Raw genomic sequence first — 15,371 nt, forward strand, 5'->3', positions numbered from 1 at the left:
TAAGAAAAGCCTTGAAGCGTCAACGATTCTTGTTGGACGACGAAATGCAGCAGGCAGTTACGGACTTCTGTTTTACCAAATGGGTATCTTCAACCTCGTGCGTCGCTGGTATGATTGCATCAATGTTCACGGTGGTTTAGCTTGATAATCATACAGCTTCTGGACTGTACGGCCTTCTGATGATCGACCCTTATACATTCGCGACTGGTGCATGGGAAGGACAGTCAGTAAAACTCCAGATGAGCCCTAGTTTCTCATTTTCCCGTGGTGGAAATTTCGCGAAACGTTTGTGGAAGGAAGTAATATGTTGTCCGACTGTTCCTGGAATGTACGCTCGCGGAAAATCAACATTAACGGTAAATCTCTCTGTGACGCACGATGCCATTCTTGTACTGTCTGCCGATGGAGTTTGTTGAGCGTAAGATTCTCACGTTAACCGAACGATCCAATGACGAAACCTTCCTCGCTTGGATAGGTCTTTTCTCTCTCTTCCATTAATCCTACCTGCTAAGAGTCCCGGGCCAATGAGCAATGCTCAACAGTCGGCCAAACAAGTAAATTACATTTTCTTAAGATTCTTTCATTGCATCCCAGGCTCTCATCTGCTTTTCCTACAATCAGTTTTAAGTGGTCATTCCAGTTTAGATCGCTCTGGACTGCTATTTTTAGGTATATTAGGGTTGTTACAGTTTGCAGTGATTCGTCGCCAATAGTGTAATCAAATAGTAATGAAATTCTTCGCATATTTATGTGCAATACATTATATTTGTTTGTGCTCAGGATCAACTGCTTGTCCTCGCACCAACTATCGATCCTCTGCAAATGTTCCTGCATTTCGCTACAGCGTTCTGGCGACGCGTCCTTCGTACAGGCAACAGCATCATCTGTAAACAGCCTCATGGAACTTCCGATATCATCCACTGATTTACGTATTGTTAACAGTAATAGTCCTATAACACTCCCTTGGTGTGCTCCCGAAATTACGTTTACATATATTCACTTGTATGGAGTGATTTAGGGAAACTATGGAGCATCCTAGTCAGAATGGCCTGGTCAGGATTTTAGTCCTGCCACACCCGAATATATATCTAGTATCTGACGTACTGAGTCTTCTTCTTCTGTCCCTCTCTGCTGATTTCGCTGTCGACACATTAAACCCTAATAAAATTATCCACATGATTTGTAAGCATATTATAGTCTTTCCATTCGTATTCCGAACGATGTCTAATGTCGGTTTATTTTTTTAATGAAGAATAATGTTCTCCAGTAATTTGTGTATGTGCTTATTTATAAAACTAGTTTCTTGCACGTGGATGAATCGCGACTCAGATCCCAATGTGGCAATACCTGTTTCGGATTTTCATCGCCTCTTAAATCAACCCAGAAGAACGTCAGGGAGAATTATGACTCATTTAGAAACTCAGTGATGGCGCCTTGATGCTTAGGATAGCTTAAGAAAGCATAAATGAAATTCACGAATGAGGTAGAGCCGAGGTCACTAGATGCACAAGAAGATGGGATCAGACTCTACCTATCAGTGACTTCCCTAAATCACCATAAACAAATACCGTTGTACACCTGTCAATTAAGTCAGGTCCATTACTATTATGTAACATTATTAAAACTAAACACCAATTTCGTACCCAGCGATTTGATTACCACTGGATATGAAACGTAACAGCAGGAAAAAAGTAAAAACTGAATGAATTAAGACAGCCACATTGGAAGCAGTATCGTAGAATGCGGCATGTCAGTGCGAGGCGAGTTCACACAGTAATAAAGTTGCAATCGGCAACTGTAATCAAATAAATCATTCACAAAGAGCTTGAGTAATTGCGGAGCAGGTTAAAAGCTTGTTAGTATAAGAGCACCTGTCTTACCTGTCATTAATGTGCCTCATTTCTTGTACAAATGCGAGTTACGGAAGCGTGGCTACGATTTTCCCCGTTGAAACTGTCTAGTTCCCAATAAAAAGACGACAGAGGCTGACATCTTGCTACGAAAGGTGGATTTGTGTAGCAGCAGACGTGAGTGAGTGTACGTTTGGTGCGGTTTGCACGTGAGAAAAGAGTTACCTGAGCAATACTTCGCATAGTTACGCTGGATGAGATTAATTAAATTCATGAATCAGGGCATTTGTTTTCAAATCTGTCGTCGGAAGCATGGTGTTAGTCCACAAGATCTAAAATTCCGGCAACTCTGCAGGTAAATGCTAGATTTCAAACCCGAATGTTAATGGTCCTAGTCTCTTGGGCTCTATTATTTATTTTTCCTTTCTGACACAGAACTTGTATTGGGTCAGCCTTTTATCATCTCCAACACTGAGGCTAACAACTCTGCCTGCTTTGATGTCTGACTTTTTTTTATAATCGAAGGATCTGCTGTCATAATAACTGGATAATTACCGAATGTGAATTTATTTATCGAATTATGATCAAAAGTATACGTGAAATGATGTGATGTGCTCTTCAACGATCTTAATTACCACATGGGGGTCCGGAACCTTAAAACTGTTTTAAAAACCTTTTTTGGTCCATATAGTACCCAGAAAAGCGGTAAATTATTGAATTACTTTTAGCAAATGGGAGTAATGATCACCTGCCTCTATTAATGCACTGCTATGTAATAAAGTATCAAACACAGTGCCAATTTCGTTGCGCGTCTTTCTTGTCTCAATTCCTTCACCTTTCAACGATTCTCTCCGTCTGTCAGGTCTCTGCGGTACAATCCAAAAATTCTCATAAAATATGATCTAGTCCAAAAAATTATTAATTTTTGGATATTTATACTGCGCTGTGTTTTTCTAGTGAAGAAAAACCATGTGCATTGCAGAAACGAGAATGAGGACCAGTCCTGCAATGGTCTCGCCAACGTTATGATGTTAAAACAGAAGCTTCAAAGAAATTTACTGGTTAGATAGTTAGCCTGGAATCAGAACAGAAAATTGTCTCTGATCATCTGTCATATAATATGTGGGCTCTACACAGGTCTGCTTTTGGTATCGAAACATACAAGTTACTTACATTAACACTATGCTGTGTTGATCGTTCTATTCATGTAGAGAGACACGTTTTACACTCACGATTGGAAGAAGAAATAGATTGGTCACCGGAGAAGGTTAGAATGGGTACGCGACCTAAACCAACGACAAACACCGGCTTGATTGGTTGTTACTGTGCTCTACATTCTTTCAAATACATCAACTGAATTCATCATTTCAAAAGGAAGTTGAGTTTTGAATATAATTGTTGTTGACAATTCACCCCTCTGAAATTTCTTTAAAGTTTTTCTCTTCTGTTGTTTCAGCCTAAGCAATATGTTGAGTAAACTTAACTGCTTTTGTATGCATTAAAGTTTGTATGTGTTCCACTGCTCCAATACTTCTATAAGGGCACTGACTAACAAGTAATGCCTCCATAGTAATTATGAGTAAATGAATGAGAATAATTAAATAAATGAACTAATAAATTAATTACTAAGTGTGACTACAGACAATTTGTGCCACACCGGAACTCGACCCAGGATTTCTTGCTTTTCGTGAGCAACTGTGTTAGCTACAAGGCAATGTGAGTACTACTCCTGGCCTGAATCAAACCTTCATTATCGCTAATGTTTCCACCTTTGATTTGCAAACACTACTACCACAGGTTCTCCCACGGCAAATGTGGTAATGGCACAACTGGTCCTTGGAGGACTGTGATTTACACAGCTACAGAAATACATAACTTTTGCATTAAATTCACTGAAATGGAATGAATGGCGCCAAAGGGGACGGAATCAGTGAAGATGGAGTGATCCATAGCAGTTTAGAACCAAATGGTCTTTTCTCAAAAAAATGTCTTCTCGAACAATAGGATCACGGCTGATTCTTTACTACGCTTGACACCAACATCTGTGAACAAGTTACGATGTTTTGTCAGGAACAACTCTCTATAATTTATTTTGTTCGGGAAGACGTGCAGTCACAATAAATATTTTTACTAGCCATATGTGGAATGATTCAATCCAAACATCAATGAAGAACGTCTGTTGCACCTGCCGCATCCCATATCTATTAGGCTCTGTCAGTAATGTGAGGTTATCCTTGTGTATTTCCCTGTTTTTCTCTGGATACACAACGGTTCTCAGTCCACCAAATTGTAACATACTCAGCAGAATGTGCTATCTGAGAGCAATGATATCGACACAGTGAAAGCATCAGACCGCTACATACCAGCAAGACTCCTAGTCTTTCTCAGAATGTCTTCGTTACCATTGAAAGGAGGAGTGATTAATCATAAAGTTGTCAACAATGCATATGGCTCGCTCTGTTTGTTCATGAGACTCAGAAGGTAGCAGGTACCTGCACCGAGGTTGATGCTGTATTCCTTTACTTCCGGAAGACATTCGATACAGTTCCAGACCGTCACCTAATTAATTAAATACGAGCCTACAGAATATCAGACCAGCTGAATGACTGAATGAACAACGATATCATTAGAGACGGAGCACAAACTCGGATTAGGAAAGGACGGGAAAGGAAATCGGCCTTGCCCTTTCAAATGGACCATCCCGAAATTTGCTTGAAGCGATTTAGGGAAATCACGGAACACAGCATTTCATTCGTAACGGAGATAAATTTACAGATGTAAAACAATGGTCGTACCCATAGCGAGTGTTAAAGTTCCTTTGCTTTTCACAAAGTGTGAGTGACCTAGTGGAAAACGTCAGAAGTGCCATGTCGCTTTTTGCGTATGATGTTGTTATGCACCAAGTCACATCGTTAGAAAATTGTAGCAAAATGCAGGAATACCTACAGATGATCAGTACTTTGCGCATGGATTGGCAGTTGACAATCAGCATAAAGTTTGCCATATTGCAAATAAACAGGCAGATTGTGCAGGAATCTGCGACTGTTTGCTGATGATGGTGTGGAGTACGTGAAATACTTCGTTGCTGAGTGACTGCAGTAGGATACTCGTTAAATTCCGCTGTCAGTGTATCTGTTCATGCCCAGTCTTCGCAGGATACTCCGGAGCTCTCTTTTGAGCGTGGAAGGCATGTACTTTCAAGTATCCGAGCAACACATGAAAGCGGATGCGGATCATGTGTTCCATGGGGAAGAGTGAAGGATTCTACGTCTTCTACATCTACATACATACTCCGCAAGTGACCGTAGGGTGCGTGGTGGACAGTACTTTGTATCACTACTAGCCATTTCATTTCCTGGTCCACTCGCAAATGAGGAGGGAAAAACTACTATCTATATGCCTTCGTACGATACCTAATTTATCTTATCTTCGTGGTCTTTACACGAAATGAACGGTGGCAGCAGTAGAATCGTTCTGCAGTTCAGGTTCAAATTCTGTTCTCTAAATTTTTCCAATAGTGTTCCTCGAAAAGAGCGTTGTCTTCTCTCCAGTGATTCCCATTTGAGTTCACGAAACTCCTCCACATTACTGGTGCATTGACGGGCAACAAATCTAGCGGCCCACCTTAGAATTGTTTCGATGTTTTCCTCTAACCCGACCTGGTGGGAATCCCAAGCACTCGAGCAGTACTCAACAGTGGGTCATACTAATATTCTATACGCATTCTCCATCCACAGTTGACCGAGGGACGTGGCATAGTGGTTAACTGGACTTGCATTAGGGAGGACGACGGTTCAAACCTGCCTGAAATAGGTGAGCTCCCTAAATCGATTGAAGCAAATGCCGGGATGGTCCCTGTGAAAGGGACCCATCCTTCCCTAATACGAGCTTGTGCTCCGTCTCCAATAACCTCGTTGTCGACGGAACGGTAAACACTTATGTCCTCCTCCTTCCACAGATTAACCATACTTCCCTAAAATTCTCCCTACTACTGCCCTTGCATACTCGTTCCATTTTTTGAGTATATCGCTTTGCAACATTAAGCCTAGACATTTAATCTATGTGACTGTGTCAAGCAGTAAACTACTAATGCTCTATTCAAACATTACAGTATTGTTTTTCCTACTCATCCGAATTAACTTACATCCTTCTACATTTAGAGTAAGCTGCCATTCGTAACACCAACTATAATTTTTTTATGATTCATCTTGTATCTGTGGTATCGATAGCTACGATGCCACGGCGTAGGTGCAAGTTCGTAGGTTGGCACTACGACACCGACACAGACAACAGCGCCCTCTAGCCGGCGTTGTGCAGCTCTACGAGCGCCGCTCCAGATTCACCCATTTGATTCCGAGGAGACGACCAAGCAACATTGTTTCTATTTCATAGTGGGTGAGCTACTACAGGTTTTGCCTTTGTAACTTCTGGCCAATGTAGCTTTGATAGATCCGGCTTCGCACCTAAGTGCTCCTCAGTGCAAAATTACGTATGTCATTGATTAATATTCTCTATTAAATGTACTTTCACGTAAAAAGCAGTGCCGAGATTTTTACCTCACCTGCTCTTACTCGCTTCCTACATTCGGCCAACCATTCAGTTTACAGGAGCAGACCCACGAGCCGGTTCCAGGCGGGATACAAAAGCAGGCGACGAGGATGGGATCAGCTTTTGTATCCCGCCTGGAAGGCGGCTCGTGGGTCTGCTCCTGTAAACTGAATGGTTGGCCGAATGTAGGAAGCGAGTAAGAGCAGGTGAGGTAAAAATCTCGGCACCGCTTTTTACGTGAAAGTACATTTAATAGAGAATATTAGTCAACGACATACGTAACTTTGCACTGAGGACCGCGTAGGTGCGCAGCCGGATCTATCAAAGCTACATTGGCCAGAAGTTACAAAGGCAAAATCTGTAGTAGCTCACCCACTATCAAATAGAAACAATGTTGCTAGGTCGTCTCCGCAGAATCACTTGAAAGTATATGCGTTCCACGCTCGAAAGAGAGCTCCGGAGTATCCTGCGAAGACTGGGCATGAACAGATACACTGACAGCGGAATTTAACGCGACTTCGAAGCTGCAGAATCGCTACAATCGAGTCAGTGATCATACTGGTGCAAGTTGTAATTTACCGAAACGCCATAGTTCTTATATTTACTCAAAGCACAACTCTCACGCAGGGGGATTGGCCATGTTCCACGTCCTCTTAATTTCTAGCGTCGTTAGCATATGGTCGGCAGCATGTTTTACCGTTGTTACGAAACCGCTACTACAATCGTGACGAACCGGGTACTCCAAACCAGCCCTCGTGCAATAGTGATTGATTACTCTGAATTACAAGTTCAAGAGTCTACGAAGTGACAGCAGACTTGAGGCACCGGCAATTAAATACATAATTCTAATCATGATAGAGTTCACAATTCACTCTTTTTAAAACAAAACAAAAATGTAGCAGAATCGAACTGGTAAAAATTGCTGTTAGAGGGGGAAAGGAGGGGGCGGATGTGCCGGACAGGTTCTGGCAGCTCACCTTGGCTACCGGAGTCATGCGTTCGAGTCGCGGCGAGGTCACTGCGGATCGCTGGCCAATGCTCCAGCCCCGCGCGTGTCTACGCTCCGTTAGCGAGCTTACCTTTCTTTTCTTTTCGGACTTCAACTTTACTAGGTCTGCAGAGTGCTGCGGTGTACGCTGACACAGTTAAAAAATGAAGGCCACTGTGATACAGTGAAAAGGGAAACAGAAAGAAATAATGCTACAAAACCTCGCTTGTATTTCATTCAGTTTATGTAACCTTGTCGAAGGCCGCGCCATTCTATACATCGAGTATGCTCTACACACAGTTTTCAATTAAGTGTCCTTAATCATGTCACGTCTACTAATTTAAAGTTTCGGAATACAAAGTTAACGCTAGAGAAAGGCGGTATTGTTAACGTTAAAATAGGTACATTTGGATAGAACGCGTAAATTTTTTTTGTGGATCAGGATCATTTTTATCAGTTGCGTGTCATACAAGCGATTTTTTTTTTTCAAATGATAAAGCACCAATTGAAAGTGTTGACTTTACATGGGATCCTAAATTGCGCTGTTTTTGTTAGTATGTTACTTGAACGCAAAGACTGATTTTCACAACAGGTAAAATTTTAATTCTTACTTGACCATATATTATACAGTAACTGCATGTAAATGCTAATTGTAACAGAAATGGCGCTATATATGCTAATAAATTGGAGAATAAAGTAAGAGCCAAAATTTAGATTTTCGATTTACCATATGTCAAGTTTTCAGCAAATTCACGTATGTTAACTAACTGAGACTGTCTATGGGCACTGTATGTAGCTCTTAAAATAACAATCTTCGCTTTAAGATTTTAGTTTTGCTTGAGATTCCAAAACCTAGATGCGGAATCTCTAAACTGTAATGCTACTTCGGAGTATGTGTGATTACTGATTCTCCACCCCATCCATGTAAAACATTCCCATATCGTAACACCACCTCCATTGCACTTCACTGTTGGCACTACACATGATGACAGGTAACGTTCTGCACGCATTCGTCAAACCCAAACCCTTCTCTCGGATTTACACAGTGTATAGCGTGATTCATTGCTCTATATCACTCGTTTCCAATCATCCACTGTCCAGAGGCGTTGGCCTTGACACCACCTCAAGCGACACCTAGCGCTAACTGCAGAAATATGTGGCTTATGAGGAGCTGATCGGCCAGTGTACCCCATTCCTTTTAACTTCCTACGCACAATCCTTGTGCTAGCTGGATTGCTAATAGCACTTTGGAACTCACGAGTCATTCTTTGCGTTAATTCCGTGCTATTTTTTACAACCACCCTCCACTATCTCGTTGGTCCCAATCCGCCATTAAATTACGTCTACGTGGTCTTGATTTGGATGCGCGGTTGTTCTTTCGCGTTCCTATTTCACACTTTCACAACCGCATCGCCAACAGTTGACCTGGTCATTTTTAGAAGTGTCAAAATGTCCCTGGTGGATCTATTATTGCCCGCCGGAGTGGCCGAGCGGTTAAAGGCGCTACAGTCTGGAACCGCACGACCGCTACGGTCGCAGGTTCGAATCCTGCCTCGGGCATGGATGTGTGTGATGTCCTTAGGTTAGTTAGGTTTAAGTAGTTCTAAGTCTAGGGGACTGATGACCTCAGATGTTAAGACCCAAAGTGCTTAGAGCCACTTGAAACATTAACGTTAAAATAGGTACATTTAGTTGGAATGTGTTTCTAATATATTCACAAGTGTTTTTTGGGTGAGGATAATTTTTATCACTTACGTCTGATACAACCCAAATTTTGTTACGATTTCAAATAAAGAAGCACCAATTGAAAATGTTGACTTTACATGCGATCCGAAATGGCGCCTTTGGATGCTGCGTAGTGGCGCTGCGGGCACGAGACGCGCTAACAAAAGTAAGTAAGTGGGGCAAGGTAAGCGACTTTAACAAAGGGCAAATTATTATTAGGCAGAGCCTGTGAACAAGTATCCCGAAAACGGCGAGGCTGGTCGACTGTTCACTTGCTACTGTCGTGAGCATCTATGGGAAGAGGTAGGAGGACAGTGAAACTACCACTAGGGTCTAAATGGTTGGACGTCCACGACTACTCACAGAACGTAGGGGTTCGGAGGCTTTCCTGCTCTGTAAAGCAGGAAAGATGGTGATATGTGATCTCTGACGAAAGAACACAATGCTGGTGCACGCACAAGTGTTTGTGAGGACACCGCTCATCGTATATTATTAAAGGTGGATCTCCGCAGCAGGCCACACCTACGCGTTCACATGTTCACCCAAGGATATCATCAATTACGATGGCAGTGGGCACGGCACCATCGGGATCCGACCGTTGATCAATGGAAACGTGTCGGCTCTTCGGATGAATCATATTTTTGCTGCGCAAGGTTGATGGACGACTCCAAAAACGCAGTCATCGAGGTGAACGACGGCTCGAAACGTGCAGTTTTCCACGGACGCAGGCTGGTGGGAGCAGTATTATGCCATCTGAGACCTCCTGCGCTTGCATGGGATCTGTGAAAGTAATCGAAGACACGCTGACAGCTCCGAACCACTTGCATCCCTTCCTGCTTGATGTCTTCCCCGATGGCAACGTCATCTTTCAACAGTATACTTGTCCGTGTCTCGGAGCCAGAAGCGTGCTACAGTGGTTGGAGGAGCATTATAGTGAACTCGCATTGATTCGCCTGATGTAAATCCTATGGAAATCAGCTGGATCGCTATCGGGCGCCATCACCACGTACGAAATTCAGCGGCCCGTTATTTACACAAATTACATAACCTGTGGGTAGACATCTGATCTCCTGCCGGAGGTTCGAGCCCTCCCCCGGGCATGGGTGTATGTGTCGTTCTTAGCGTAAGTTTGTTTAAGGTAGTTTAAGTAGCGTGTAAGACTAGGGACCGATGACCTCAGCAGTATGGTCCCTTAAGAATTCACACACATTTGAATATTTTTTTGAGGTATCTGATGTCACACACCTCGACAAACGTACCACAAAACTGTCGGATCCCTGAGCTAGCACATAGGAGAATAAAGTAAAAGCCCTAATTTTTGATTCCTGACGCACATGAACACCACGTTTTAAGGTACCAGCACAACTAGTATACATTTTTAGTTAGATGTCCACTTATGTAAAGTAACTAAGACCATCTGCGGAAATTGCACAGACTTCTTGAAATAACAGTAAACTACACTCAGATTTTAGTTTTACTTGACATTCTGAGCCTAGACGTAGAATAAATCTCTAAATTCTAATTGGGGGAATTCGTGATTACCGAATATACTTCTATGCTTCTGAATGCTATAAAAACGTCGCTGTAAACTACAACCTGCCCCCCTGCATTAATGTGAAATTTAGAGGAGACGCCTCTCTGAAACATATTCGACCTGGCGATGGCAACGAATCTGAATTCCCGGCTCATCAGTCTGACATCACACCAGAACCATTGGGAAACTGTGCTCATTCATGACCGTCCCACAGTAGGCTGCAACAGTACTTGGACTCGGTCAGCCCTGCTGACAGCATCGCATATCTACTCAGTTTATTTCTGACTTCAGGATAGCACTTCCAACTCAGTGAAGCATTCGTCGAATTGTGCTGTTTGAGGCCTTCCCGGCGCTGCATCTGCTTGATAGGTTTCCGGGAATTACGCCGATAATATTGTAAAAACCGCACAATATTTCAGCGAGACAACTGCCCGCCATCTTCAGGTGCTACTGTCGCGTCGCTGAGAAGCTCGCCAATTTATATGTTGGCCAACACCTCGCGCGCGCAAACAGGGTCCGTCGCTCCCGGCCGCATTTTCCCGCGCTGCGGCGCGCTTCCGCAGACCGCGACCCGTTTCTCCAGCAGAGGGCTCTGCTATTCGACGCCGTTTGCGATTGGTGTTCGATGACGTTCTAGAAAGCCAACATATAAATTAGCGAGCTTCTCAGCGACGCGACAGTAGCACCTGAAGATGACAGGCAGTTGTCTCGCTGAAATATTGTGCGGTTTCTACAATACTATCCGGCGTAGTTCCCGGGAACCTATCAAGCATTCGTCAAATTACTTGACACGTTTCGAGAGTGATGAAATACTTAGTTGCCAACGGCCTTGCCGCAGTGGTAACACCGGTTCCCTTCAGATCACCGAAGTTAAGCGCTGTTGGGTTTGGTTAGCACTTGGATGGGTCACCGTCCGGGTCTGCCGAGACCTGTTGGCAAGCGGGGTACACTCAGCCCTTGTGAGGCCAATTGAGGAGCTACTTGATTGAGGAGTAGCGACACAGGTGACGAAAACTGACAAATGAACGGGAGAGCAGTGTGCTGACCACGTGCCCCTCTGTATCCGCATCTGGTGACACCTAAGGTCTGAGAATGACGCGGCGGCCGGTCGGTACCTTTGGGACGTCAAGGCCTATCCGGACGGTGTTTTTTTTCTTTTCTTTTTTTTAATACTCAGTTGCCTAATTTCATGTATAGGTGCTGTAACTTTATAAACGTGTGCCGTTGCCGCGGATAGTCCTGTAGTGGTGCGATTGTGAATACTGATGATATACATCCAGTAGGTCTCATTTCATTCCGTATAAACATTCCCCATATGAGGATACCAGCACCAACTTGAACTGCTTCATGCTGACATGGCAGATCTGCTGCATTCGCCAAATACTCTTGGTGCCAAACATAAATATGTGACAGGAAGAGAACCGTCTACTACCGAAAGTAACTACTGCTAGGGAATTGTGTGCTTGCATGAAGCAACTATACATCCACGTCTCTGGGACAAATAAGATTGGTAACATATATAACAAAATGATTACAACTGAGATTAGCAGCAATTTACAATAATTTACTAATAGAAATCTTACAAATACTTAACTGTAGTACGAAGTTAGGAAATGGTAATACACTGATAATCATAAATAGAGCTGCACGCAAAAAAACCCGACCCATTTTTATCAGTTGCGTGTCATACAAGCGATTTTTTTTTTCAAATGAAAAAGCACCATTTGAAAGTGTTGGCTTTACATGGGATCCTAAATTGCGCTGTTTTTGTTAGTATGCTACTTGAACGCAAAGACTGATTTTCACAACAGGTAAAATTTTAATTCTTACTTGACCATAAATTATACAGTAACTGCATGTAAATGCTAATTGTAACAGAAATGTCGCTATATATGCTAATAAATTGGAGAATAAAGTAAGAGCCAAAATTTAGATTTTCGATTTACCATATGTCAAGTTTTCAGCAAATTCACGTATGTTAACTAACTGAGACTGTCTATGGGCACTGTATGTAGCTCTTAAAATAACAATCTTCGCTTTAAGATTTTAGTTTTGCTTGAGATTCCAAAACCTAGATGCGGAATAAATCTCTAAACTGTAATGCTACTTCGGAGTATGTGTGATTACTGATTCTACACCCCATCCATGTAAAACATTCCCATATCGTAACACCACCTCCATTGCACTTCACTGTTGGCACTACACATGATGACAGGTAACGTTCTGCACGCATTCGTCAAACCCAAACCCTTCTCTCGGATTTACACAGTGTATAGCGTGATTCATTGCTCTATATCACTCGTTTCCAATCATCCACTGTCCAGAGGCGTTGGCCTTTACACCACCTCAAGCGACACCTAGCGCTAACTACAGAAATATGTGGCTTATGAGGAGCTGATCGGCCAGTGTACTCCATTCCTTTTAACTTCCTACGCACAGTCATTGTGCTAGCTGGATTGCTAATAGCACTTTGGAACTCACGAGTCATTCTTTGCGTTAATTCCATGCTATTTTGGCCGTGGACTCGGGGAGCGTGGGTGGAGCTGTGACGTCGTGAGAATCGGTTGATATAGGAGGGCCCCAAACCTCTGTTCCTGCCAGTGTGACAGCAGGTAGCGTCATTAGAGCGTCACCTGAAAATACTCGATGCCCAGGCGCCTCATTAGACAGCGGATTTCCAGCCTAGACGAGTTACAGAGGGTCCGCATCGTTACTGCGGGAGACTCTGTGGTCCTATTGTCCTGTTGCGAGCCAAATGGCCGTACGGGCATCACCATTGCCTGTTGTTGGCGGGAATGGATACAGGAAGGCACGTACGCACGACATGTAGGATCCGGACTTCCAGGAGCACCAGGAGGCGGCAGGACCTACGGATTGTCCGGCATGCACTATCAGATCCAACGACAACGATGGGTGCCATTCAGCGGGCTGTCCTGACATCTACACAACTTCCCGCAAATTATAGAACCATTGGTAGGCGGCTGTATGACACAGGGGTCGCCACACGCCGGCCGCTACGATGCCTGTCACTCACACACCCGCAGCGTCGTGCCCGACTCGCCTGGTGTCGGCAACGATGGACATGCGGACTGGCAGCGGGTCATCTTTAAGAAGAGTCTCTCTTTTGTCTTGGATCCGACGACCACCGGACTGGTGTCTGGAGGTGCAGTGGAGAGCGCCGCGATGAGCGGTTTGTGATCTCCCATCGCACGTCCCGCCAGCCTGTTGTGATGGTGTGGGAGCGGCATCCATGGCGACCGTTCACCTTTAGTCTTCCTAACGTGCTCGTGACGTTCGCACGGTACGTGCAATTGGTGGCTATGCCATTAGTGAACGCCCACGCCCACGCCTTATTTCAACAGAACAGCTCTCGTCCTCATAACGCTGTCACCTCCCAGTCGTGTCTTGCACCTGTGGATACTCTGCTATGGCCAGCCGAATCGTCCGATCTCTCTACGATCGAGAATGTGTAGGATGCCATGAAGTTTCTCATCAGGACTCCACATCCAGTAACCAATTTACGGGAACTGCGTGTTCAGATGCACGTAGCATAGGATGGAGTATTACAGGGCTAAATCCGAGACCTGTACAACTACATGCCGCGACGGCTGGACGCATGTATTCGAAACACTGGGAATCCAATGTCATACTAGCACGTATATTTTATGGCCATGTAGCACAATACTTGTTGGTCCTTGAAAGTCGCGAGCTCTATCTTCTTATCTCGTGTTTTCTACTGAAAATCTCGTGCTTGTACTCTTGTTAACTTTACTATTACAGAGATCGCCTAAACTTTATTTTTTTTTCTTATTGGTCCTGTGCGCAACAAATAATTTACTTGGTCTTCCTCTGCCACTGCTTGATCTGCTGCATTCCATTATTTAACAAAAACATAAAAAAACCTATTATTCATGCTGAGTGCAATGCATGTTCTGTATGGCGGCTCCTGTTGTTGCTGCGGCTGCTGCTGCTTACTACAACTACATATAATTCAAGAGAAAGGTTTGGTCAAATCTAAACTCAATAAATGATAACCCAGACAAGTAATTCCTTTTTTCAAAAACTATATTCTGAAAGCGATTCTTTCTCATTCAATTAACAAAACGCTAGAAGCTGTTTGAACAATCGCTTCGTATGTAAATCTGCCTCCAGTGGCATTAAAGCAATATTACAAATTAATCAAACTCTTGAGACAGACTGAAATACTTCTCAATTAAATACATAGTGAAACAATTCCCTGACAATTACAAAATAAATCAGTGACAAAAATCAATACTTAATCTATTCGCCTAACAATGGTTTTCCTTAAGAATTCAACTCCTATCATAAAATTACCGTCTGCTGCTACGCACATACACAAACCCTTTTCTTTAAATTAATAAGCGCGCTGCAAATTATAAAAAATATCAACTCAATACCAAATCCTGGGTCGCTGCTGGCGGACACGGCAGTACGGCAGCTCAGCGACGACCCCTCGCCCAACACACGTGCTCACTACAGCAGGCGGGCTCCTACACTGGCTTCCAAACTGCCACTAATTAATCCGTGCGCTGCCAAGCACGACAACAATATCTTAGATTCCAGAGCTTGTGTATGCGCGCTGCAGCCAACCTTTAAATCCTAGTAGAGTATTGCCAACTCTCATCCTTCCAAGTTGAAAGCGTAATCATTTCGTATGTCTGGTACCAACTACGTGCCTGCCAACGATGATCACAATCCGCTTTGT

At 43.6% G+C, this 15,371-nt stretch overlaps 1 protein-coding gene and 1 pseudogene across 1 annotated transcript in view; both read left to right on the forward strand.

The window, feature by feature from the left end:
• Positions 1 to 15,371, forward strand: part of LOC126470780 (secreted frizzled-related protein 1-like) — a 415,034-nt gene that overhangs the window by 177,919 nt on the left and 221,744 nt on the right. The gene's annotated exons all lie outside the window — the stretch shown is intronic.
• LOC126471906 (5S ribosomal RNA) lies at positions 11,465 to 11,583 on the forward strand (annotated as a pseudogene).

The sequence above is a fragment of the Schistocerca serialis genome, chromosome 3, assembly GCF_023864345.2.
Source record: "Schistocerca serialis cubense isolate TAMUIC-IGC-003099 chromosome 3, iqSchSeri2.2, whole genome shotgun sequence".
Taxonomy (NCBI): domain Eukaryota; kingdom Metazoa; phylum Arthropoda; class Insecta; order Orthoptera; family Acrididae; genus Schistocerca; species Schistocerca serialis.